Source organism: Neomonachus schauinslandi, chromosome 9 (assembly GCF_002201575.2).
Source record: "Neomonachus schauinslandi chromosome 9, ASM220157v2, whole genome shotgun sequence".
Classification (NCBI taxonomy): Eukaryota; Metazoa; Chordata; class Mammalia; order Carnivora; family Phocidae; genus Neomonachus; species Neomonachus schauinslandi.
The window spans coordinates 66,339,575-66,364,383 of NC_058411.1; the positions used below are offsets into that span (position 1 = coordinate 66,339,575).

The 24,809-nt window shown below is 39.4% G+C and overlaps 1 long non-coding RNA gene across 1 annotated transcript; it reads right to left on the reverse strand.

The window, feature by feature from the left end:
• Positions 1-5,748: 5,748 nt before the first annotated feature.
• LOC110585460 lies at positions 5,749-24,111 on the reverse strand. The gene is made up of 3 exons (XR_002480625.1): positions 24,043-24,111; positions 23,506-23,578; positions 5,749-5,836 (listed from the first exon to the last, which is right to left on the reverse strand). It is a non-coding gene; the product is annotated as an uncharacterized LOC110585460 (long non-coding RNA).
• Positions 24,112-24,809: the final 698 nt, after the last annotated feature.

Below are 24,809 nucleotides of genomic sequence, written 5' to 3' on the forward strand. Positions count from 1 at the left end.
TACAAATTTTTAAAAAGGCTTAAAAAAATAAAATGGCCATTTAAGAATGTACCTTAATGAGTATCACAAATATATCTTTTGATTAAATAAGAATAAGGGAGGGGAGCACTGTTAAGCATCTGCCTTCAGCTCAGCATCTCAGGGTCCTGGGATCAAGCTCTGCATTGGGCTTCCTGCTCAGCGGGGAGTCTGCTTGTCCCTCTCCCTCTGCCCCACAACCCTATTTGTGCTCTCTCTCTCTCTCTCCCTCACTCGCTCTGCTCTCTCACAAATAAATAAATAAAATATTTTTTAAAAAAATTTTAAAAAGAAGAATAAGGGATAGTTTCTTTTTTTAAGTTTTTATTTTGATTTCTAATAAAATATCAAAACAAAAGACCAATTTCTCATATGCATATTAATTATGAGAAAATACTTAAAATATTTATACCTTCTAAATAAATAGTATCAATGTAATTTAAAATACACTTAGTGGAAATGAAATCATTAATATACATAACCAGTCTCCAACAGATTATTAGTATTACTAAAATGTGACTGTTGAGTACTACTTGTTATCATTTGTGATTTGTTGGCTAAAGTGTAAGATAAATAGGAAGTTTTACTCTATTTCCTAGCCATGATGAATAAGCACCATCAAGAAAACATTTTAAGTCTGTCTTTTGGAGAATGCCTGGGAACCCCTGTGCTACATAGGTTTTAATAAAAGGAACTCTCTTATCGGTAAAGTGAAACTTTAGAAAAAGTCATATTTTGAAGTATCATAGCAAAGCTTGCACCATGTGTAAATTTTACTGTCACAGCAATTCTTCATAGGAAAAAATTCTTAAATCTAAGGTTGTCAATCTGCAGTTTTTTGAGTATTGTAGTCACTTAGAATTAGCAGTTAACAATGAAAAAACCTCTTAAGAGCATTGACTTTTTACACTTCATTCTAACAAAACAGTTCACTATTTACTTATTTTACAGTTAATCTCCGTGCTAAATCTGAAAGTATGCTCTCAATAACAACTATAATAAAAGAATGTAGAGGGGCGCCTGGGTGGCTCAGTTGTTAAGCGTCTGCCTTCAGCTCAGGTCATGATCCCAGGGTCCTGGGATCAAGCCCCCCATCAGGCTCCCTGCTCAGCGGGAAGCCTGCTTCTCCCTCTCCCACTTCCCCTGCCTTGTTCCCTCTCTCGCTGTGTCTCTCTCTGTCAAATAAAAAAATAAAATCTTAAAAAAAAAAAGAATGTAGAGATAATGACACAAAATGATAAAAGCAAGGAAAATGCTCATTTGAGGATATAATCTCTTTCACATATATGAGCTTTAAGTAGACATGAAGAAGTAGGAGAAATGTTCTACAAAAATTACCCAGAGAATTCCTATAGAACAAAACCTATCAAAGTGTGTAGAAAGCCTTCTGAGATTCCAATCCCTATTGATAAACCCTTTCTAATATGAGATATTTTGCTCTACAAAATTATGTGCAAATAAATTTTGTAAGCAAAAGTTCCTTACCATTGTTAATGAAAACTTAGAGGAAGAATCACAAAACTTAGTTTTGTTGGTGGAAGTGTTAGACAGTTGGTAAAGCAGAGATAATGCTATATGTTCAGCAAACCCATTTATTTTTTTTAAATATAATAAATTGAAATATAATAAATTGTTGACTGTAATTTTTATTACAAAAGATTGAATTTTCATTATGTATTTTTTTATTATGTTATGTTAATCACCATACATTACATCATTAGTTTTTGATGTAGTGTTCCATGATTCATTGTTTGCGTATAACACCCAGTGCTCCATGCAGAACGTGCCCTCCTCAATACCCATCACCAGGCTAACCCATCCTCCCACCCCCCTCCCCTCTAGAACCTTCAGTTTGTTTTTCAGAGACCATCGTTTCTCATGATTCATCTCCCCCTCCAATTTCCCCCCCATCATTCTTCCCCTCCTGCTATCTTCTTTTTTTTTTTTTAACATATAATGTATTATTTGTTTCAGAGGTAAACCCATTTATTTTTCTTCCTTAACACATAACTAAATTACATTCCCAAACCTCCTGTGCGATTAGGTTGGGCCATGTGACTGACTTTGGGCCAGTGGGTAGTATTATCTTTCAGAATCCTCAACAAGCTTTCTTCCCTCCATACCTAGTACAGAGTATCCAGGACTCCAGGGCTCTATAAGATGGCAGAGTGAGTCCCTGAGTGACATAATGGAATATTCTCTATCTGACCCATACTGGAATGTGACATAGAGGAGTAAAAAATCTTTATAGTGGGGCGCCTGGGTGGCTCAGTCGTTAAGCATCTGCCTTCAGCTCAGGTCATGATCCCAGGGTCCTGGGATCGAGCCCCACATCGGGCTCCCTGCTCCGCGGGGGAAGCCTGCTTCTCCTTCCCACTCCCCCTGCTTGTGTTCCCTCTCGTGCTGTCTCTCTGTCAAATAAATAAAATCTTTAAAAAAAAAAATCTTTATAGTGTTAAGCCTCTGAAACTTGGGAAAGGCCAGAAGATTATTCATTCATGAATGTATCTGTTTCTCAAATATTATGAATAAGAATTACAGGGGATAAAAATAAAATTTAGTACTACAGAGGAGGGCAAAAATGGTTATTGTATTGATCTAAATATTAGATTAGGAATAGTTTTTAGGAAGTACAGTTCACCCTTGAACAATACAGATTTGAACTACACAGGTTCACTCATATGTGGATTTTTTAAATAAATACAGTACAGTGCTATAAATGTATTTTCTCTTCCTTATGATTTTCTTTCTTTTTTTTTTAAGATTTTATTTCTTTATTTGACAGAGAGAGACACAGCGAGAGAGGAAACACAAGCAGGGGGAGTGGGAGAGGGAGAAGCAGGTTTCCCGCCAAGCAGGGAGCCCAATGTGGCCCTCAACTCCAGGACCCCGGGATCATGACCTGAGCTGAAGGCAGACACTTAACGACTGAGCCACCCAGGTGCCCCTCTTTCTTATGATTTTCTTAATAACATTTTCTTTTCTCTAGCTTAGTTTATTACAAGAATAGAGTATATATAATACATATAACATATAAAACATGTATTAATTGACTTTATGTTATCAGTAAGGCATCCACCCAGTCAACAGTAGGGTATTTAGTCAAATTTTGGAGGAGTCAAAGTTAGACACAGATTTTTTACTGCACTGGGGTTGGTGCCCCTGACCCGGGCATTGTTCAAGTGTCACTTGTATATGATCTGAAGTATTCTGCAATTGGTCCCTGTCAAACTCTTGCTTCCGCAGTTGTATGCTTAATTTATATCATCTTATTATGATATTATAAATATTAGTAATACATGCTTAAAGCATTAGCTACCATTCATTTCTTGCCATACTATGAGAATAGTGCTTAGCACTTTATATGAACTATCTCATTTAATTTCAAAGTTACCCTATGAGAGAGTTTTAACAATATACTCATTTTACAGAGGAAACTGATGTCCATGAAAGTTAAGATGATCTCACAGCTAGTAAGTGGTGAATCCAGAATTCAAAGGTCTTCTTGACTCCATGGCCACCCTATTAATATACAACATTGCATTAAGTGTAATATTTGGTTTCAAACAATTACTGTTTGAGCAATGATAATTTACTTCAACTACTTTCCTACCCACAAACAGAATCATATAGTTGTTCATTCATTTTGTACATCACAAAAAAGGCCAATAGGAAGAGTTGATCTTAGCAAATATATTATCATCTTGGATCTGCCCCTCATAGTGAAAACCTTACACCCTGATTTTATCAACATGCCAGAAATCCATCTATCTATTAAGGGTAGATGCAGAGTAATCACTAATGTTTTGACCCCAAAATCAAATTATTCATTTATGATGAATAATTTAAATGAAAAAAAAAACTTCATTGAAGGCCTGGAATATAATTACTCACCTAAAAATGACTACCATTATAAATGATATATATAAGGGGTGCCTGGGTGGCTCAGTCAGTTAAGAATCTGACTGTTGATCTCAGCTCAGGTCTTGATCTCAGGGTCCTGAGTTCAAGCCCTGTATTGGGCTCAACACTGGGCGTGGAACCTACTTAAAATATACATATATTATTATTTATATTATTTATAATATATTTATATTTATAATATAGAATATATTTATATTATTATATAAATATAATAAATGATACATATGAAATTCATGTGATTAGTATGTATCCTTGAGCAGAGATACTTTGGAAGCCAAATAATAATCAGAATATTACTTGAAAAATATGGATTCAGAATGAAGATATTTTTGTGAATAGAATGTTTAATAGCATCAACTATAAATAGCTTGATACTCATTCACAATATGAATAACTTTGTCTTTGGGACTGAGGTTCAATGGAATTAAGTCCCACTCCCTCATCTCTGCACCATATTTGGATAGGCTTTGCCCATATTGCTTTTGACTTTCCTATTATCTGCTTTCATGGCTAAAATTCTTTCTGTGGACATGTCAATACCTTCAACTAGTTTATGTCAAACCCTGCTGCACAGGAATTTATCTGTTCTTTTAAGAGAACTTTGCACATCCTTGTACTGATCTATTTTGATTGATCTTGAAATTCAACAATCCAAAGGCAACCTCATCTTGCGTCCTTTATTTCAGATCTTTTGCCAATACCTCTCTCATAATAGTCTATAGGAATAATTAAAAAAAAGACAAGAATTGAAATAATTAATTCCAGGATAAGATAATGCTCACTGAAAAATCCTGCCTATTTATGAGAAATTAGTGAAGATAAATAATAGCAGCTGTTCTCTGTTTCTTTCACATAGTGTAGAAGCAGTGTATCCACAGGATTCAGTTAATTTTTTTTTTTTTAACACACATCTTGATTGCTGGGGTAAAGCTCTCCAAACTCCTCCTACAAGAGGCACCATGTTTCTCTTCATAATGGTACCAAACCCCATGGTAAGCTAGAACTGTTGCTCTGAAAGGAAGCATGGCTCAGAATGCATCAAGGTTGCCATACAGTGTCAGGGAAAGATGGGGCTATGCCAGTTGCACTCCATCAGTGAAAAACTAAACTTGTTCAATCTTTATGCTGCAACTATGCCATGCACTTCAAGAGCAAAGTCTAGTGCTACGGTCCTGGTGTTCCTTTTTCCAACTAGGCGAATGCCAAGGGAGCACTTTCCCACAAACAAGTATGTGGGAGATAATAAATGCAATAACAAGGTTTATTAAACCACCAGGGTGCTTCAAGACTGGAATGATTCAGTCAGACAGAAACAATTTTTATTCCTTTACTGTTGTTTCTCTTTTATCTGTGAGCCAGGGGGTAGGAAGAGGACCAAGAATTCAAACATGGTGGGGGGTGGGGCGCCTGGGTGGCTCAGTTGGTTAAGCGACTGCCTTCCTCTCAGGTCATGATGTCAGGGTCCTAGGATCGAGCCCTGCATCGGGCTCCCTGCTTCTCCCTCTCCCACTCCCCCCGTTGTGCTCCTTCCCTCTCTCTCTGTCAAATAAATAAATAAAATCTTTAAAAAAAAAAAAAGAATTCAGACATGGGAAAGATCTGGATGAACTTAGGAACTATTCTAGTAGTTTAGAGTCTGGAGAATACTGTAGAGAAAAGTATTCCAAAAACAAAAACCAGGAAGAATGCTGAAGCAGCTTTCTCTGGAGACACAGCATGCATAGTTATGGAGTTCCCAGACACGTTTCTGCCTGGATCCAGCTACTTTTCTTTGAGTTGGAGAACATACTTGGAAACCTCTGACTGACAACAGCACACTGATGAGTAGATATCCTTTGATGTGAAGTGAATGATCATGCCATCAACCTTCACTGTACTGGCCAATGAGAAACCTCTGAAAATAACAACATGAAAAGGACAAGCAAATAAATGATCAATACAGAAAAGGCAAAACTTCTTAATAATAAGAGATAAATAGATAAAAATTAAGTTACAAAAGCAAAAATTTTTAAACTATATTAATACCATATTTGTAATTCTTTAAATTCTTGTACTATTATAGCATGTTGTTACATTCACCAAATTTTATTTTTATTAGTAGAACTAATTTAACTGATAATAAAATGAGGGAAATTCCATTAAAGTAAGCATTGTCTATGGTGTCACTGTAAAAGTTTGGTCAGATCTGAATACACAAACTATTTCAGTAAAGCAAAAAAGAAAACACATGAAAAATTGTTGTGTATAATTGCGCATACACAAGGTTACCCTCCCCAAAAATTATGAATCAAAAATTTTAAAGAATTTAAAAGAAAAAAGGTCAAGAGTATTTTTTAAAATATGAGGGATCCTAAAATTCTAATTATCTTTATCTTTAGCAACTATAAAAAATAAGACACAGCACACCAAACTCACCAACTATCATATGGTTTCACTTTGTTCTTAACGGTTTACTGTAGTCAACAACAAGCTAAACCATATTAGTGGAGAGAAATCAAAAGAAACATAAAACTCTAAAAGAAAAAATATATATTCCAAAGAAAAAAATTAAAAAGTATCTAATAAAACGTCCCAAATAAGAGCTAATTACTGTCTGGCAGAACTAATAAATGAAAAAAAATCAAAGCTGAATGAAAGCTTTATTGCATCTCCATTACTACTGGATAACAGCTTGAGGTACTTGTACAAAAGCTGTTTTTTTTGGAACAATGACTTTGGGTTTGTGTTTCTTTTTCCAAACACTATAGCTTAATAGTATATGCACGATAAATAAATAATGGACCATAAAGCTTTTCCTAAAACTTTTTTTAAAGATTTCATCTATTTATTTGACAGAGAGAGAGAGAGAGCACAAGGCAGCAGCAGAGGAGAGGGAGAAGCAGACTCCCCGCTGAGCCAGGAGTCCGATGCCAGGACCCTGGGATCATGACCTGAGCCGAAGGCAGACGCCTAACCGACTGAGCCACCCAGGCACCCCTTTTCCTAAAACTCTTAATGACAATTTTCAAGAAAGAATCTCAAACTCACTTATAATGGTGGACGAAGCTTCCATTTTTGAGAATAATGAACTAGTCATATGTAGCTATATCCCAAGAGGCAGGATTTGACTTTCAAGTCCTAAAAAGTAATTATCAAGAGGCTCTATGTAACTGCAAATTTGATCCAGGTTTCCTTTTCTAAAAATGCGATATCAAAAAGAATAAAGGACTACCCATACTTACAATATTTTCTTTAAATATATGGGAAATATGATGTCCATGTATAGTTCATTATTTGAGTGGGGCATTTGGTTTGTCTTGTCTACAACAATTAAATGGGGCAATACACAAAAATGAAGGCCCATTCAAACTTTTTTACATTTTCAATCAGACAAAGAAGATGCTCAGGGGCGCCTGGGTGGCTTCGGTTGGTTAAGCAACTGTCATGATCCCAGAGTCCCAGGAGGGATCCAGTCAGCATCCAGCTCCCAGCTCAGTGGGGATCTGCTTCTCCCTCTGACCCTCTCCCTTCTCATGCTCTCTCTCACTCTCTCTCTCTCTCAAATAAATAAATAAAATCTTTAAAAAAAAAGAAGATGCTCAGATCTTGAGAATTACCTGTCCTGTTTCACAGGTAGCACCTGTATTGCTGCTACACATCTGTGGAAGCACAATATCAGCCAACTGTTAATCAAGGATCACTTCCCTTCAAAGTGACTGATGATCCACTGTTAAAACAGCTTATAAAAATAACTTCTCCTTCGAAAAGGTGCTTCAGGGTTTTCAGACACATCTCACCATTCCTGCTAGCTTAATGCATGTTTGAAAGTTAATTTCTCATTAATATTTAAAGTAGAAATGGCTTCAGAACAAATTTTAAATGATCCATTACATTTTAGAAATAAAATATTATTGGCATTATTTTCATCTCGATTACAAGGAATAATAATGTCCAAGATTGGCTTTTAAAACTGTTAATGAGCCCTGGCAATGTGAAAAAGATATGGATTAGGTAGATGTAATGAGATATGATTAAAGGGTGCAGGCACTGAAGGGTGTTGGGAGAAATTCTTTTCTGAAAGAGTATAATTAGTGTCTGATAAAAGTACTTAGTAGGTAAGATTTTTGAAGAAGAAAGGTTAAGATAAACACATACTTTATGACAAACCTGCTTAATTTTTCCCCTTTGGTTCTCTTACATACTCAATATTATGTTGAAGTTTCATACATAAATAATGTTTGTCAAATACTTCATGCAATTCTACCAGACAATTAGAGTGTTTTAATTGCCAGACACGGAGAGCACAAAATGTGTTGAAACATCTTATTCCATTTTCAGTGTACATTTCTTTGTTGATTTATGTAATGTAGCTAATAATATGCAACCTACCCTAGTTTTAAACAAACAAATGAACTTCTAAAAAGCAAGCTTTCCATAAGTTGCTAAGCAACTCCAAAGGCACATTTTATCAATTTAATAAATAACATTTAGATGACAAATCCTTAAGGAAGATTTCTAACTCCATTTTATAAAAAGTAGAAAATCCAAGCAGGTACCGTTCTGATTTTGCTGTTTCTAAGGCCTCAGGGCTAGACAGAGCCACTGCTATTTTCAGAGGTACACTGGACTCACCAAACAAATAAAACATTTTGCCAATTGAAGTTGTTATATAATAGAAGTTAGGTTCTGGGACTCATTGTGTAGCTCTCAGAGTTAGAGCTCATGCTTCATTCCCATACCTGACGGTTTCTCAACCTCAGCCCTATTGACATTTTGAACTAGATAATGTGTTGCTGTGGAGGGCTCTCCCATGCATTGTAACATGTTTAGCAATATCTATCCCTGGCTCCTACTTGCTAGAAGCCAGTAGTGGCCTCCTAGTTGTTAAAACTAAAAATGTCTCCAGACATTACCAAATGTTCCTGAGGTGGGGGCAGGGAGGGTGGTAGGGTGTCAAAATCACACCCAGTTGAGACAGTTAAGAACCACTATAGTTGAATAATGAGTAAAGATGCTCTGAGAAAGGTATCTTGAGCTTAACTGGTGATGAAGATATCGTAATATTAGTTTCCATCAGTCAACACCTAATATCTCCTAGTACCACCAACAATGAAGAAATAAAGGAGTAGTATTGGATTTCAGGGGTACTCTTGCTCCGTTCAAGGCTCTTGCTCCATTCAAGGCTCATTGTTGATCTTATCATTTCAATGTAATTCCCACTGTATAAAAACTGGGGAGAAAGGGCCTTGTCATAGCTCTGTGTCTGTAGTAGTATCCCATTCCAGAACTGCACCAGAATCTGTTTTCCTACTTTCTACCTCAATTTTCACTATACTCAGTTGCTAACTAGAATCATTCTAAATATAAATCTCAATTTTAATAAAGTCATCCTCTGCGCATAGGGTCACAATAGGTCTCTATCACTTCTTTTTTTAATTTTTTTTAAAGATTTTATTTATTTATTTATTAGAGAGCGAGTGAGAGAGAAACAGCATGAGAGAGGAGAGGGTCAGAGGGAGAAGCAGGCTCCCCACTGAACCAGGAGCCCGATGTGGGACTCGATCCCAGGACCCTGGGATCATGACCTGAGCCAAAGGCAGTCGCTTAACCAACTGAGCCACCCAGGCGCCCAGGTCTCTATCACTTCTGTTATCAAATACAAACTCCTCTACATGGTCTTTAAGGTTTCCTACAAATTACCACCGAACTCCATCTCACCAAACACCTTTCTCATTCTCCTTTTATATCACCTTTACCCCCTCAAACACAAACATCTTGCATATGCTCATCTTCCTATGTGGCACATAAAGGACAAACTCATTTCCTCCATGAAAGTTTTCCTAATTAATCCTTCCTTTATTTCTTATCAATATCATATTTCTGTTAGAAGAATGGCGTGACTGCAAGTTAATACGTGAGCAATTGTTTACTGAATGTTTTCAGTATGCCAGACACTGAATATTGCTTAGTGGTTATTTCTATCAATTTATGTTCACATTATTTATGCTTAACTAGACTGTAGGTTCCCAGAGGATAAGAACAGGTCTTATTTGTATCCCTCTGATGCCTCTTAATAATGATGCTAATAAATATGCTTTAAATTTGATTAGCAATTGTAACCTTTCAAATTCCATTCATGGTTACTAACATTCGTTAGATATTTTCACTATTTTACAGTCAATGAAAGTGGGACATTAAATACTCTGGGGGCTAATCTATGGGTTACACAACCGGTGCTTAGTAGAACATTCATTTAATATATGCTGACTGACCGAATTCAGTCTCACAACTTCACAACTATAAAATTTCTCTCCTGTTTCTAAAGTTCTTAGTGCATTTAAAAACAAATGTTTTTGTAAAGAACAAGAACAGCTGAATGATACAGAAGACACAACGCAGAAGTCAATTAAGGTTTCCAAGGGTTAAATTATGACAGCAGGAAAGCAAAAGAGAAATTAGTTACTGCCTCAAATTGGGTACAAGAGATTAACTTCATAAGATCTTGACCTCTCATCAGAGAAAGTAAAAGAAAGCAAAATGGAAAGGAAAAACCACAGAAGGGCTGATATACCCCCAAATTCTAAAAATCACAGCATTTTACTTCATACACAGGAGTAAGTCCGAGAAAACATTTTCAACAACTCTAAGAGATTTCCTTTCACTGGTTTGGGGAAGTCCCTTAAAAAAAAAAAAAAAAAAATGCCTGTAAAAATCGTTTATCTATCAACCTCTCAACACTCTTCAACAAAACCCAAGTCAGAGGTCAGCTGATTTCTGAGGCTATTCACTAACCCTAACCACCTGTGCCCAAAGAAGCAGCATATTCAGTAATTCTTTCTACATTTATTGCATGCCTACTAAGTACAGATACCAGTGTAGGCCCTGGGGTAAAACAAAGATGCCTGAGTCTTAGTTGCTGATGTGAATTCCTCCAGGGAATTCAGAAAGGGGCAGGTGCTCTGAAAAGACAAAAAAACGGTTATCTTCAATGGGCCTTTTCTCTCAACCTCTGGCCCTCCTCCACCCCACCCCCCCCGGGGTGGCGGGGGGGGGGGGGAGCGACGAAATTAAAGGAAATTCAGAATAAAGAGAAATAACGGGAAAACGGGTGAACGCCCCAGCAGATACAGAAAGGCATTCAAAAAGCCTCTCCATATATCCCTCAGCCACGTGATTCGGCGGAAGTGCGGAGGTAGGAGCCGGTCAGGGCCCCACAGGAAGACCGGAAGTGCAAGATCTGGAGTGCGCGGGAGAAATTGCCCTGAGCAGGGTTTGACTCTAGAACCGAGGTCGTTCGAAGCCTCTCAGGGTTTCTCTGACCACAAGGTCCCATCACATCATAGCAGGCTTTCTGCAAAATGGGGATTTTTGAGCTTTCCCGAAGAGGTTCCTAAATGTGGCTGTAAGCTTGACGTGAGTTGGGCAGGGAAGGGGCCGCGCTCCTCTGGCAGCTTTTTCCTGGGCGACTCTGCACCCCCCACACCCGAACGGGGAGGGGAACGGGCACTCGGCCTCGAGTCACGCGAGCGGCGTGCTGACCGGCCCGGCGCTTGCCGAGCGGCGCCCCCTTCCCGAGAGAGGAAGACTGAAGTGGGAGGCGGGACGGGGTCCTGGCGGACGGAATGTTAGAAAGCAGGCACTCTGGGGCACCGCGGTTCCGATGGGGGCACTGAAAATGTGTGGGAGGAAGGGGCTCGTGTTAGGGTTGGGGCGGGGATGGCGAGGGGTTGGGGGCCAGGAGGGAGGGGCTTCGTTCTTGCCGCCCTCCTTCGCGGAGGCCCCGGCCGGGTTCGGCTGGGCTGCTAGTGCAGCGGGCAGAGGCGCTCTGGCCTTTGCGGAAGCCGGGGCTGGGGCGGCGCTGTGTGAGCGGCTGAGGGAGCCGGGGGCGGGGGGAGTGGGGAGTGCACCACGGGGCTCTTTTCAAATTAAATTGTTAAGAATAACGTTGGCTCCGAGACTTTTATCCAGAGGGTAGAAAAGAAGATAGGAACTCGGAGTCTCACTATGTTTTCCCCGTCCCCGAATTAATTCTGGAGCTCTCGGCGTGGCCTGCCAATGCGGGACCCGGAGGAAAGAGAGCACCTCTTCTCTCTCTCAAGCTCTCGGTCTCCCGCTCCCTCTTTCTCTCCCCGTGGACAGAATCGCCCCCGCCCCTACCTTCACCCCACGCACCTCATTGAACCATCTCAGGAGTCCCTTATATATGCCACAAAACACACAACCACCACAGCGTTCCACTTCACTTCATCGCAGCATTAGGCGACTTACATCAGAATAGGCTAACCAAGAGTTTCTTGCTGGTCTTAATATAATTAAAATGCACCAGTACTGTTTGTTCCCAAAGGCATGAGAGGGAAAAGCTCGACTCCATGCTGAAGGTCAGTAGATCTCCATAACTTGGTTTATGAGATCACTTTTAAGCTCCTCAATTCAGTTTCACTGAGAATTCAGTCGTGAGAGGAAATAGCTTTTGAGATGAATTTTCATCACATTAAACGTATGACTTCTCACTTTCTGCTGTCTTTGAATGTCCAAAAATGAAATGGAAGCTGTAGGTTAATTTCCAAAAGTCTAGGGACCCAGAGGAAGCCTAACTCCCCTTCCCTGCACTGCCTGCCCTCTGGCATCCTGGAAATGGGGAGAAACCCTGGGATCTGTGGCCACAGAACTGAGGACCCTAACAAGTTATAATTGTTGAAAGGGGGAGGAGGGAGGGTGGGAGGAGAGAAATGGAAAGGAGGAAAAAAAATAACATTTGTGTTCATTTACACATTTCCTGTGCGGAACAAAAAAGTCCCACCATCAGCAAAAGAAGTCTCTTCCTCCAAAATAGCAGCCAAAGAAGGAAAATTAGAATATGCATAAATTCCTTCATTTTCATTCGCACAGAGCATGATTTCCGGCAGATTTGTATTTAAACTGCTCGATTAATCCCAATTTCTGAACATTTTACTTAGCATCTTCCCAAAACTCACCTAAAGAATATTACTCTCCTCCCACCACCCTGTTTTGAAGCCTCCCTCTTTCCTATTCTCCAACTGCCAATGAGAATTTCATTGATAAAACTGTACCTTTATTTTTCCTGTCCAGTGTTTTCCAAACTGGATTGATGCATTGGACTACACTTTAATACAAACTGGTTGCTGTCTGTGAGCCGTAACTGCAGATGAGAGCCTAGTGGAAAGGCTATGTTTTTGAAATGTCTACCTAAAAGAGACTAAACATGACAGGACCAATAGACTTTTGCAGCTTCTCTCATGGCATGAAAAACTTTCCTGTTCTACACAGGTCATATTCTTTCACCATTAGCAATAGTTAGGATGCTTGAACTTTTCCTCCCCCAAATCTCCACCTCTACCTGTTCCCCATTTTTAAGGAGCATGATAGACAATCCTGACCCTCTTCAAAGGAATATTACTCTTCATAAATATTCAAAGTGTGTCAGTCCATTAAGTCCCCCCACAGCCCATTTCTAAAATATTTGCTTTGCCACTTGTGCAACAGAGCTGGCTGTATCGGCCTTGAAAAGTTCTTTGTTGGAAAAAAATATTAGCATCATTTGAAACCATTCCTTTCAAAATATCACTTGACGGGCTTACTTCCACTATCTTTGAAACTGTTTATGTCTTTTCTTTAATAGTAGGATGTTAATGTTTAAAGAATGAAATTACTACATCTTGGTTTATTGAAAACATATAGATCACAATTCCACTCATCCCTAAATTCCTTATTCTTGCAACAGCCCAAGACAGAAAGAAACCTATATTTGCTTCTTAATACAGTCTAAGCAGAATGTAGTGGTTCTGGCTTTCCTTCATTGTTTACAGATCAGAAACCCCAATTACTGGTGGTAAAAAGTTACAAATGCTAGTATTTGCTTAGTTCTTAGTTTCTATAAAAAATGAACATACATATTTGAACTAATGCAACATGGCATATATAATGTATATATGTGTGTATATAAATGCATAAACATTTGAATATCTGGTTTATGTTGGTTAAAGATTTTTCAAGATATTGGTATATAGAAGCCTATTAATTTTGTTAAATAAGTGCATAAACTGAGTGCACGCAAATGTCTGCATGACTTTTACTACTTTGTGAAATAACTGCTTTTGTTGTATCTTTACTTTCTGTCAAATATTCCCATTATAAAAGTATTAATTTAGTGTCTTTTAGTTAGGCATGTCTCCAATGACTCAGAGGTTCTCAGTTATATACAATTAAAGCCAAAGTGTTTGAAAATAAATTCTTAAAAGCCATACTTTGGGGGTGTATGTAACAAGATTGAGGGCACTTTTACTGGAAATATTGATTTCTTTTAATTTTCTTCCTGAAACAAATGACACTTGTCTCTGAATCAAAGGAAAAATTCAAATAAAAATCACAATAACAGAATATTTTCCTTAAAATATTATTTTAATTAGAACTGGATTTTATATGGAAAGCTCCAGTTTGATTTCAAGTTGCAGAGCTGTACTTCCAGAAGAGCTGAAGTGAACTTAGTAGTTATTAGTTATTATTAGTGCACGGAGAAAGCCTGGGGAACCACTGAAGAGCAAAGCGATATACAGTTTCAGCCAGTCACCTTACTCCCGTTGCAGAATGAGCATCACCTCAGTGAACTTATCCCTAGAAATGAAAGTTCCTCAGTCTTGGTCGATCTTTAGTGAAATAATATTCTCATGAACAGGAATATTTTCATATTTTTTTAAAATGAAAAAAAAAAACTAGACAGAAAGGAAAAAAAGATTGTTCAGCCTCCCTGCTGTGAAAGGTGCAGAGATAGAAGCCCGGTACTACCAGCAGGGAAGCCAGCCCTTCCTTTCTTTCCCCTCCTTTGCTTCCTTCAACTACTGTTGGGTTTAGTTATGGACTGTGTGCATATGTGAAGTTGAAGACAATATCTAAAGAAAAAAGTTTTCTAGAAGACAAAACTGGCTATTGATAGTTATGCTTTTCTTTTGTAATTTGTTTTTTAACAAGGCATACAGATCTTATTTTCTCATAAATTTTCAGGGCTACGTTGATTTGCAGGAAGACACAACAAAGCCTAAAGATTTAACAGTCACCCTTCCGTGCTCCCAGTCTGTTCTTCTATAACTAAGGTCTGTTTCCATTTGGCCTTAGCTGCTGGGCTGCTGAGGAATTTCTATCTCAGTCCTGCTCTCCTCTCCTGTAACTGCCCTTCATCTCCTAACCAGCTTTCTTTCCCCTTCACAAATGAAGGCAATTATCAAACAACCTGCTTTAACTCCAACATCTGCTGGACAAACAGAGTCTCATTCCCTCCCCACCTGATTTTTATTTTCTTTCATTTCCTTTTTCTTGGGGTGGGAGGAGGGACAGAGGCTTAGGAGATGGGGAGAACATTCGGCTGAGAGGAGTTAGATCCCTGCAGGTACAAACTCACTGGTAGATTTCTTTAGAACCTAGACTCAGGAACTGGTGGCCGTTCTTGCACGTAGGACAGTAAACCTTGGCAGGTTTACAATTGACAAAAGCACCTCTACCTCCTCCTAAGGAGACAGGCTTAGCTTTACTGCCTGGATCACCACTAGTTATTAACATCTTCAACCTGAGTTCTTCCTTTCACTTCTACTTCCCTCATTTTATTGTCCCCTTTCTGTCTTTTTATCCAGAAAGGAATCAAAAGAGTTGGTGATCAGGGGGACCTAGTTCCTGATTTTTATGTCTTGCCCTTTGGGATGAGTTCCTCAGGGCCAGTGTTCTCTTTAGACTCAAAGGAACCTTAGTTACTTCGTCCTTCTGAAACTCCTCAGCTTTGTGAACATGATTCCCAAATATGACAACTTGCCCCTTCACCAGCCAGAAGGCACCAGGTCTTTCTACCCAGGAATCCCTTCACATGTCTGCCTCTGTTTACAGTCTCCATCCCAGACTGATTTACTTGGGAATCGTGTCCAAGGGGGACATGCCTATAGCAATGAAGAGGAATGGGTACAAAAGCACTTAGTGCTATTAAAAAGACCTACCATATTAGACCAAGGGAGTCTTTATTAGAACACTTGAGTTGGACTGGAATGGATCATCCATCTAACCAGTGAAACAAATCAGAGGAATGCCCGATTGTAGCCATGAAACACATTTCAGACTGAAATGGAGTCCATCTTCATCCTGTCAACCAGAGAAATTATTTTAAAATTGTTTCTGCTATTATTGTTGGCATTATTATTAACAATTTATTTCTGTCATTATTGCTGCAGTTTTTGTTATTTTATTTTTGTTGTTATTGCAGCTATTATACTATTCAACAGAAGTTTAGAAAGATTAGTCAGATTAATTAGTTTATTGGTAATTTAAAGCTGAAAACTGGTAATTAAGCCAAAAAACTAAAAATGATCAGGGATGATTCATACCAATGTAGGATTTGGGAGGAAGAGAGTCTAAATTTTGGATATAAAATTTGGCAGCTGTGAAATAAACAGGACTTGGGGATCAGAAATATGGTAATTGAAATATTCTTAGTCACTCATCCTCTTCCCCTCCTCCAAATTCAGCTAAGATCATTCTTTGATTTGCTTGATAGAGGAAAAATACTATATTTGCTTTTGTTGACAGAGAACAAAGACCCCATGCTTATTCTTCATGTGATTTGCATTTGCACGTGGATTCCCTTGCTTAGGACATCCAAATATCTAAGCTCACTCCCCTCCAAGTTTGCCTCTCTTTGCTCTTGTTATGCACCTCACTGGAGAGGGTGCATCATATAAGACAGGTATACAATTTCAGCCCTCTCCACAGACAGATTCCGTGGAATATAAATTCAATAATGCAATTCTCTCCACAACAAGCTCTCTGCTCTCTTTCAAATATAATTAATGTTTTGATAGTGTAGTTCTTTAACTACATATATACACACAAAAACAGACGCACCCTCTAGCTTTGCTGTTTGTGCATTTAAAACAGAAATGGATGTGGCTCTTTCAGTGACTCCTAAAATTCCTCAACTCAGTCAGCCCACAGAGAAGAAATCTGTTTAGGTAATAACTGCACAGTCTGTTGTGTGCCCAGAAATATTTAAAACAATAAAAAATGCAAGCCCCTAGTTTTTGATAGTCATTTTTTGTCAAATTTCCTAGAAAATAAAGGATATTCTGAATTGATATTCTGATACAGACATTCACTAGATAACAGTCAAAATCAACAAAAACACAGTCCTAAACTACTGGTTGTCTTTTCCAAGTTTTGATGATGGAAACTGAATTTCAATACCTTCCATTTTATCCAATTGGTGCTAAATTAACACAGATGTATCAAAACTAGCAACCATAATAGACAAAACTACAATGACTTTCATAGAAATTGCTTACTCCATCAAACACCTCAGTCATGTTTTAGGTGGATTATTTCATTTAGTTGCAATTGGTTGTATATTAACTATTCATATGTGAAAGATGGTCAGAAAGAAAGATATGTAGAGGACAATATGGCTAGGAGGAGTTAAGTGAGCAAATGCTTCTGAACTCCCATATTCAAATGTACCATATCCCTAACATTTCATTGCTACAAACTATAGTACATGATATATTTTCAGTCTTTAATAAAGAAAAATACATAACCTGTGATTCTTAATCCAATGAAAATATAAACTTTAATCTTCCCATATTGTTACTGATTGAAGAAGCTAGTTATTTAGAACTAATACACTGATTTCCGAGCATCTTGGCCATTTTGCTTGACTCCTGAGTGTGTATGAGGTGCTGGCAGGGGAAGCATTTTACATATTTCTCCACAAAATTTTTAGAGGGTATATGTAAAAGGGATTTCTTTTACATCTTTTGAGGTTTAATTTTCTTACTCTTCATGTAGTATTTGGTGTTTGGAATTGTGAAAGAAGATAAAAGAATGAACAAGGAAAGGAGAACATGTGGCTGATTCCAAGTAGATCGTTTAACTGGATGGAAAGAAACAAAAATATTTCCCCACTGCAGTTGTGCAAAGAAAGGGAAAAGTGTGTGATCCGTCAAGAGCTCACTTGTGCTTTTTGTTATTGTTTTAGATGGTGGCCCATCAGGGTTCCTTTCCCATTACTTTCCTCCAAAATGTTTTCCTTGAGAGCATAAATGTGGAAACTACTTGTCCCTTCATTCTCTCACAGGCTAATATATAACAGCAAATATTTTAGTTAAATTTTCAACAGAAAGTTTTTACAGGTACAGAGATTCAGTCTTAGTACAGAAGCTAATTACCAATCCCAGTTGGTTAGATACACTTACCTTGATATTTGCTTGTGGTGAGCTATAAAATTTTATATATGTGTAAGATTTTTACAATATCGATCAGCAATGACATGTGAGCTATCAAAAAATCCTCTCTGAGACTACATTTGTTCTGATTTCTTCTTCGTTTTCCCTTTCGATTTGTTTTTGAAGCAGTGACATGACTACTTCTCTGACTCTCAAATGAGGTTTCCTTTGGCTCAGATTAATATTTTAAAGAAGATCACATACACGGTTGGAAAATATTGTTATTTTTTTTTTTAATGGGGAAAATTGGACTCCCGCGTGTCAGATCTGTGGTTTTCCGAAGGGCAATGGAAATGGTACTGACATCACTTTGCACTTTAACAATCGGATTTGGTCAGGGTACAAGTTGTTTGTTTAACCCGACAGCTCGGTGCACTCCGTCGCACGCTTTGCACACTCATTAAAACGATTATTCACGACCTGTCGAGTGTTTTCGGGTTCATTCACAGGAAAGGCTTGGAGCAAGCGAGAGCAATTCAAGTCAACACTGTCCACTACCCCGTGCACGTGAGGACGAGCTGGTGCGTGCGTAAAAAGACGGAGGGAGGGGTGGGTGAGCACGCTTTAGCTATAAATCCTGTTCATCTGATGCTCTGGAATCTCAATCTCGAAAGAATGCCAAGAGTGCTTGGTCTTAAAAGGCTGTGTCGCTGTGTTAACTTCAAGGGCTTGGCACAGGATAGAAAAATAAAATAAACCAAATAAACAAACTCAAATCTCTACCTCCTTTCAACCTTCTGCAAAGCTTGAGGTCCCCGGGCTCGGCCACCTTTTGCCTGCAGCTGCCGGACCGTGAGGCTCCACCTCTCACGTCGCGGAAGCTGAGGATAAGTAGTTTTCAGGAAAACTCACCAGGGTGAAGAGATTAATTCCCTTTCCATCTCCCAAGGCCCTTTCGTTCTCAAGAAAGAATAAGGTTACTTTTCCTTTCTATATTTCTCTCAAATACTGGAGGGGGTGGCAGGAGTAGGGGATGCAAGAGATGAAGAATATGACTGTTAACCATAATTGGTAGATGTCTTCCAAATTACTAGGAAAGAAAGACTCATCTTCCAAACTGCAAGCAAAATCCTATGAAACGAGGAGTAAATAGCCCTCGATAAATTAGACCCCTTGTTTTCTCAATTTCCAAGTCATCTTTCAACATTTTGTGATGATAATAAGCACAAACACGAATGAATCTCAATCTCCCACAATTGCCTGTACCTATAAAAGACACACCCCGTGGTCTTTAGCTGTTGTATTTCTTCAAATGAGCCCTGATATATAACATTCACGTGTGAGCTATTCAAGAGAAATGCCTATCTTCATACGGTGTAATCGCAGATACATACTAAATAATAGAACAGATGAGTGTATATATGCATTTAATATATACTGAAGAATTCTGGAATATCCTGTTCAGCATGAGTATCCCCCCCCAATAACTTAACAGTACCATTTCTATATTCAAATCCTGCTCCCCCTTGATTTTTCATCTACATCCTTAGTAAATCCAGCGGCCAGCTTATTGTTATGAGGAAAATCCAGTCATGCCAACGGAAAAAGACAAGGCTCACTCATCGGTTTCACTCTGTCATATCTGAGATAATAAAATCATCTGTTTTTCTATTTTATTGAAACATCAATACAATATGTGAAGAGAAGAATGGAAGTTTTCAAGTAGCATGAGGTTTTAATCAGAAACAGGTTTCTAATTGCTAAAAAGCAAGTACGAATAAGTAATTTTGTAAACTCCTTGGGTTGCTATAATTCACTATCAAGTTTACTTAAAATTGATCTGTCAAATGTGTTTCCTGTACAAGCTCTTTCATTAAAACCAACCTGCAATAATAATCAAGAGGCAGATGCTGAAATATGTAAGTAAATAACTGAAAGCCTCTGCATAAATAAACACAAATCAATGCAGTAATAGACAACACTATCGATGTAAGAATGATCGATTTTAGTCTTCCAACCTGCAATCAGAGCTTGCAATGTATAATTAAAAGTAAAATTTTCAACTCTACTACTACTACTACTACTACTACTACTACTACTACTACTACTACTACTACTGGGAAAATAAATAAACAAGCCCTGCTTGCTGCCAGTTCTACCTGATCCTACTTTAGCCCATCTAGAGTATTTCTGAAGGGGTGGGAGAAGTACTCCACTTTTTCTAAGAAAGCTTTGTCAAACGCTAAAACATTATTAATTATAAAAATTATAAAAGTATCAAATAATAATATTATCTCCTTTTCCTTGTTCTGAATTTCCAACCTTTATCATAGCCTCTAATTATTCAGCACATTTTAATAGGAAACACAATAGTGCTTACTATTTTTAAAGATTTTTTTCTCAACTACTATGATACTTTGGGTTTAAAGATTTTTTTGGTCCTTTTGTTAAAATGAATAAGAAAAATGTAATTTCTTCAATATACCCTGAAGCTCTCACACCTATGCCTGCATATACAAGCAGTCTGAAACAAGAAAGGGGGAAAAAGCATCTGCGTTATTCCAAAACTGTTTCATACAATGATTGCAAAACAGTGTCTGACTGAAAGAAATAAATATGCCTTGGATTTCTAGAAATCCATATCTAGAATGGTTCAGATTTTGCTTAACATTAAATTTCCTTTTTCAGACTATCCTTGGAGGGCAGAATTAATTTAGATTAGCAAGAACCAGTGTATGATGATTTTGAGTATTTAGGTTCTGAAGAGTAATGAAAATACGGTGTTCGTGTTTTTTTCTTAATCAACAAAGATGCTTATTTACATTCATCCTTGAATTACTGTGGTCCTTCTGGGGCACAGGCCTTTAAAAGAATTTCTTAGTTATGAAATTCAGCTTCTTTGAAAGTGATCTTTCTTACATAATAGCACCTAAACATGGGTTTTGATTATATTATTAGGTGACCAAGCATTCTCTGACTCCTCTCTTTCCCATCCAGGGGCAGCCAGACCCAAATGGAAAATATCATCAGTTATTGTTTAGGGCTAATTTAACAGATAATTTAACTCCAAACAACAATGATCAGGTCATTACATTTCAGAGCAGTGAGAAAATGAAAGAACCGAGAAACAACTCTCCCTAACTCCGCTAGTTTTTGGTGTTTCTGCCCAATCAACGGCATCAACAACGTCTGCCCTACAGACGTGGAGTAAGATACGTTTGCACTTTAAACGTGTTCTGATTCAAAGAATGAGACACTAAGGGGAACAGAAGGGGGGGAGGATAAAACTGAAGAAGACAACCCAATTCAGGGAGTCCTAGCCCTGTAGGAAAATTCAACCTAAGGCGAAAATGCATAACCAAACATGTCTGGCAACGGAACACTTTATTTCATTCGGACACGAATCCCCAAATCTCGCAACGTGCAATATGCTTTCCTCCCGTGCAGCTTTTCCGCAAGGCCAAAGATCAGGGGAGAGGATCATACGGGTTAAGCAACAGACCACCAAAAGGACGTGGGGCGTTTTATCTCCCTTCTCACCCCCACAGACACAATTTTGAGTTATTTGATATTATTTTAAATGCATTTTCTGATGACAACAATTTCAAGGTTTCTGCCTACCTCACGTTTTGATAGAAGGCCAGGTGAGGATGGAGTTAAGCACCGAAATTGGGTCTTATGAGGGGAGATGGGGGGCAGTCGGAAGTGGACGAGCTCTCTTTTGCCTGTCCTTTTCTCCCCTTCCTCTTTCCAAGGCTGAACCACCGCCAGAGAATCTCCCGCGCCCGCGGGATGCTCTCTGCCCACCCAAATCCCCGGCCACCCTGTCTCCAACACAGGGCCACCCGTAGTATTGAGGTAACTCCTATCCCAAGGCCAGCTCTTTTCCTTTAAGAACCCTTCACCTTGGCCCACAGGCTTGGACAGGAAGGAAAATGGGGTAGAAAGCGAAATAGAACAGGGGAAGGGAGTGGAAAAGAGAAAAGATGTCTATTACAGAGAAAACAGTTTTATCAACTAGCAGATAAGTGCTGAGATCTGAAACCGCACCACGTAAACAAAAAGAAACAACTTTCAGGGGGAAAGGGGTGGGGGAAAAACAAGAATAAAAAGAAAAAAGGTGGGGAAGCGCGCCAGCCAAGGAAGGCTGTGGAGTCAATTTTCCTGGCATCAGCCAGTGTGCGCTACCAAACGCAAAGCTCTCCTTGTCCTGGGCAAGAGCGCCCTCACCTTGTTGCTCCCTGCTCAGCGTCGGGCTTCCAGTCCGCAGGAATCTCCGCCGCCACTTCCCGAAGCGCCTCTCCTACCCCTCTACCCGCCGCCAGCGCCGCCCCGACTCAGCAGCCTAAATCACTTTTCTACTTGATTCCAAAGGCCGAGAAAACAACGCCGCTGGGTCCCTGCCGCGCCACCGTGCCCTTCTCCAGCTTCACCCGGGAGTCCCTGAGGCGCCGGGAAGGCTACTAGGAAATCGCGGCGAGGGCCCCAAATTCGCTCCGGGTGAAGCTAACGTGCGTCTGGCGCGCTTCAGGCACTCTCGGGACAGCCAGGCTCTCGAGCTTACACCGCCGTCTCCTAAGTGTGCATTAAGAATCAATTATTTGCCTGAGATTCCCAAAGCCGGGGAACTGGGATATTCCCATCAGGGACAAAGTCAAGCCCAGAACGGTGCGCTTTTCCCGAGTCCTCCGAACGGGCGGAGGAGTAGCCTCCCACCGCGGTCCAGCCGCACTGTACCTGGAGCAGTTCCGCTAAATCCCGCGGGGACCCTCGCCTGACCTAGGCCAAGGAGCTGGGGGCGGAGGGCCAGATCTGGGAGAGGTTGGCAAAGTTAGTGTGAAAATAGGGGGAGGAGGGGCGTACTACAAAAAAAAAAAGTGTCGGGGGTAGAGAAGAAGAAAAGAAAAAAGAACTTTAGAATTAGACAAGTCCTTGGCTCTGGAGCAAAGAGCTTTGTCTCAAATAGGGAGAACAAATGCGTGAGAGTTTGAACGTTAAGAAAGGTCCGTTAGGGTATTCTGGAAGCTGCGGCAAGACTCAGAAATCTTATTTCCACGAATTGAATTACTCTGCACTTTGGGACCTATTTCAGTCTCCCACTATCCCCTCCTACGCATAAATTCGACTCGTTTGCTCTTCACCCCTCTTTGCCATGTCTTCATCCTCTTTACTTAGGGATCCACGGTGACTTTCTGCCGACGTGGAAAAATCATGCATTCTTTCTGCTACTTCTGTTGATAGCGCGCCCGCTAAGGAAATTTTTCAAAAAAAAAAAGAGGAGCACTTTAGCCCCGGACCTCAAAGTCGCGGTTTAAGCCTTAGTCAAAAGCAATCTGGCATAGCTCTCCTCCCTCCGAAAAGCACTTGCACTTACCAATCTTGGGGTAAGAGCGTCCCAGTCCTTAAAGCTTTTTCTTCGGCATCCTTCGGCCAACACCAGGCGGAGTCTTGGGTGAAGGGAAAAAACAAATAGAAATCGGAAGGGAGAAAAGAGACTCAAACACAACATTACATCATATATTCCCCGGAGCCACTTTGGCCTACATCCTCAGGACATGGTCCAGTCGAACTGACCGCCAGAATGGGGAAAAGGTCGATTTGGGGGCCAAAAACTAAGAGGTGGATTATTTTAACTGCTGGTGGTTGGGGGGAGGGGAGGCCCTAGAGGGAGGGTAGGGAAAGGGGAATGATTGGGATGAGAACACGCAAAAGAGAAACACGCAAAAGAAAATCGAGAATGAAAGCCCCTTTGAACTCTTACAGGTAGGTAGTTCTTAGGAAGAATGCAGACGTGTGTACTCGCGAAAGGAAAATCTAGATGACCCCTATTCTTTCCATATCTACAGGATCTGGCCTCAATTGGCTTCAAGTGGGGGGGGGAGGGAAGAATTTTAATTCAAATTTCACCTACCCCGCTTGTTGGAATGGCTGCGCAGATTTTCACGTTGGAGAGTTCCATCTGTCTGGCAGAAGCTGGAGTGGTGTTGGGGGCAGGTTATCTGGTGAAGTAGGAATGTACAGGAACCCCGCCCTCTAGGCACAGTTATACAACCCCAGCAACCCGTCTCAGCCAGCTCTAACACCTCTAATGATCTTCACCTTCACCCTTTGTTAGCCTATTTCTCCAGCAGGCATTTAGTTCCAAACACAACTAGCCACTTTAGATATTTATAAAATTAAATTCTCAGAAGCAAAATTATTTCAACATAAGCAAATTCCTCAACAATGTTGTAGGAAACACTTTGTAAAAACCACATCTAAATATATTCAATTTATCCACTTCTTTGGGTGAAATATCCACCAACCTAAATATAGACAATTATATCAATACTCTACAAGACTCATTTTTTTGGTCTCTCTACACTTGATTTTATGCAAGTCATATAAACCACATGAAATCTTCCATTGCCATAAAGATACTTGTATTGAAACTTGTTAGTTCTGGACTTCATGTTCACAGGACTTCCAATTTTGTAACAAGTTGGAGAAACATATTTGGAAGATTTCTCTTACTGCTCTAGTTTAAATTATTTTCTCAATATTTTATATATTAATAATCTGTATTAACTTTGTATCAGACACATTCAAGTGAAATACTTTAAACCTGGAGATAAACTGCAGTTTGGGATTTCAAGTTTTAAGTTTTGATCATTTTCAGCTCCAAAATCTCAAAAAGAG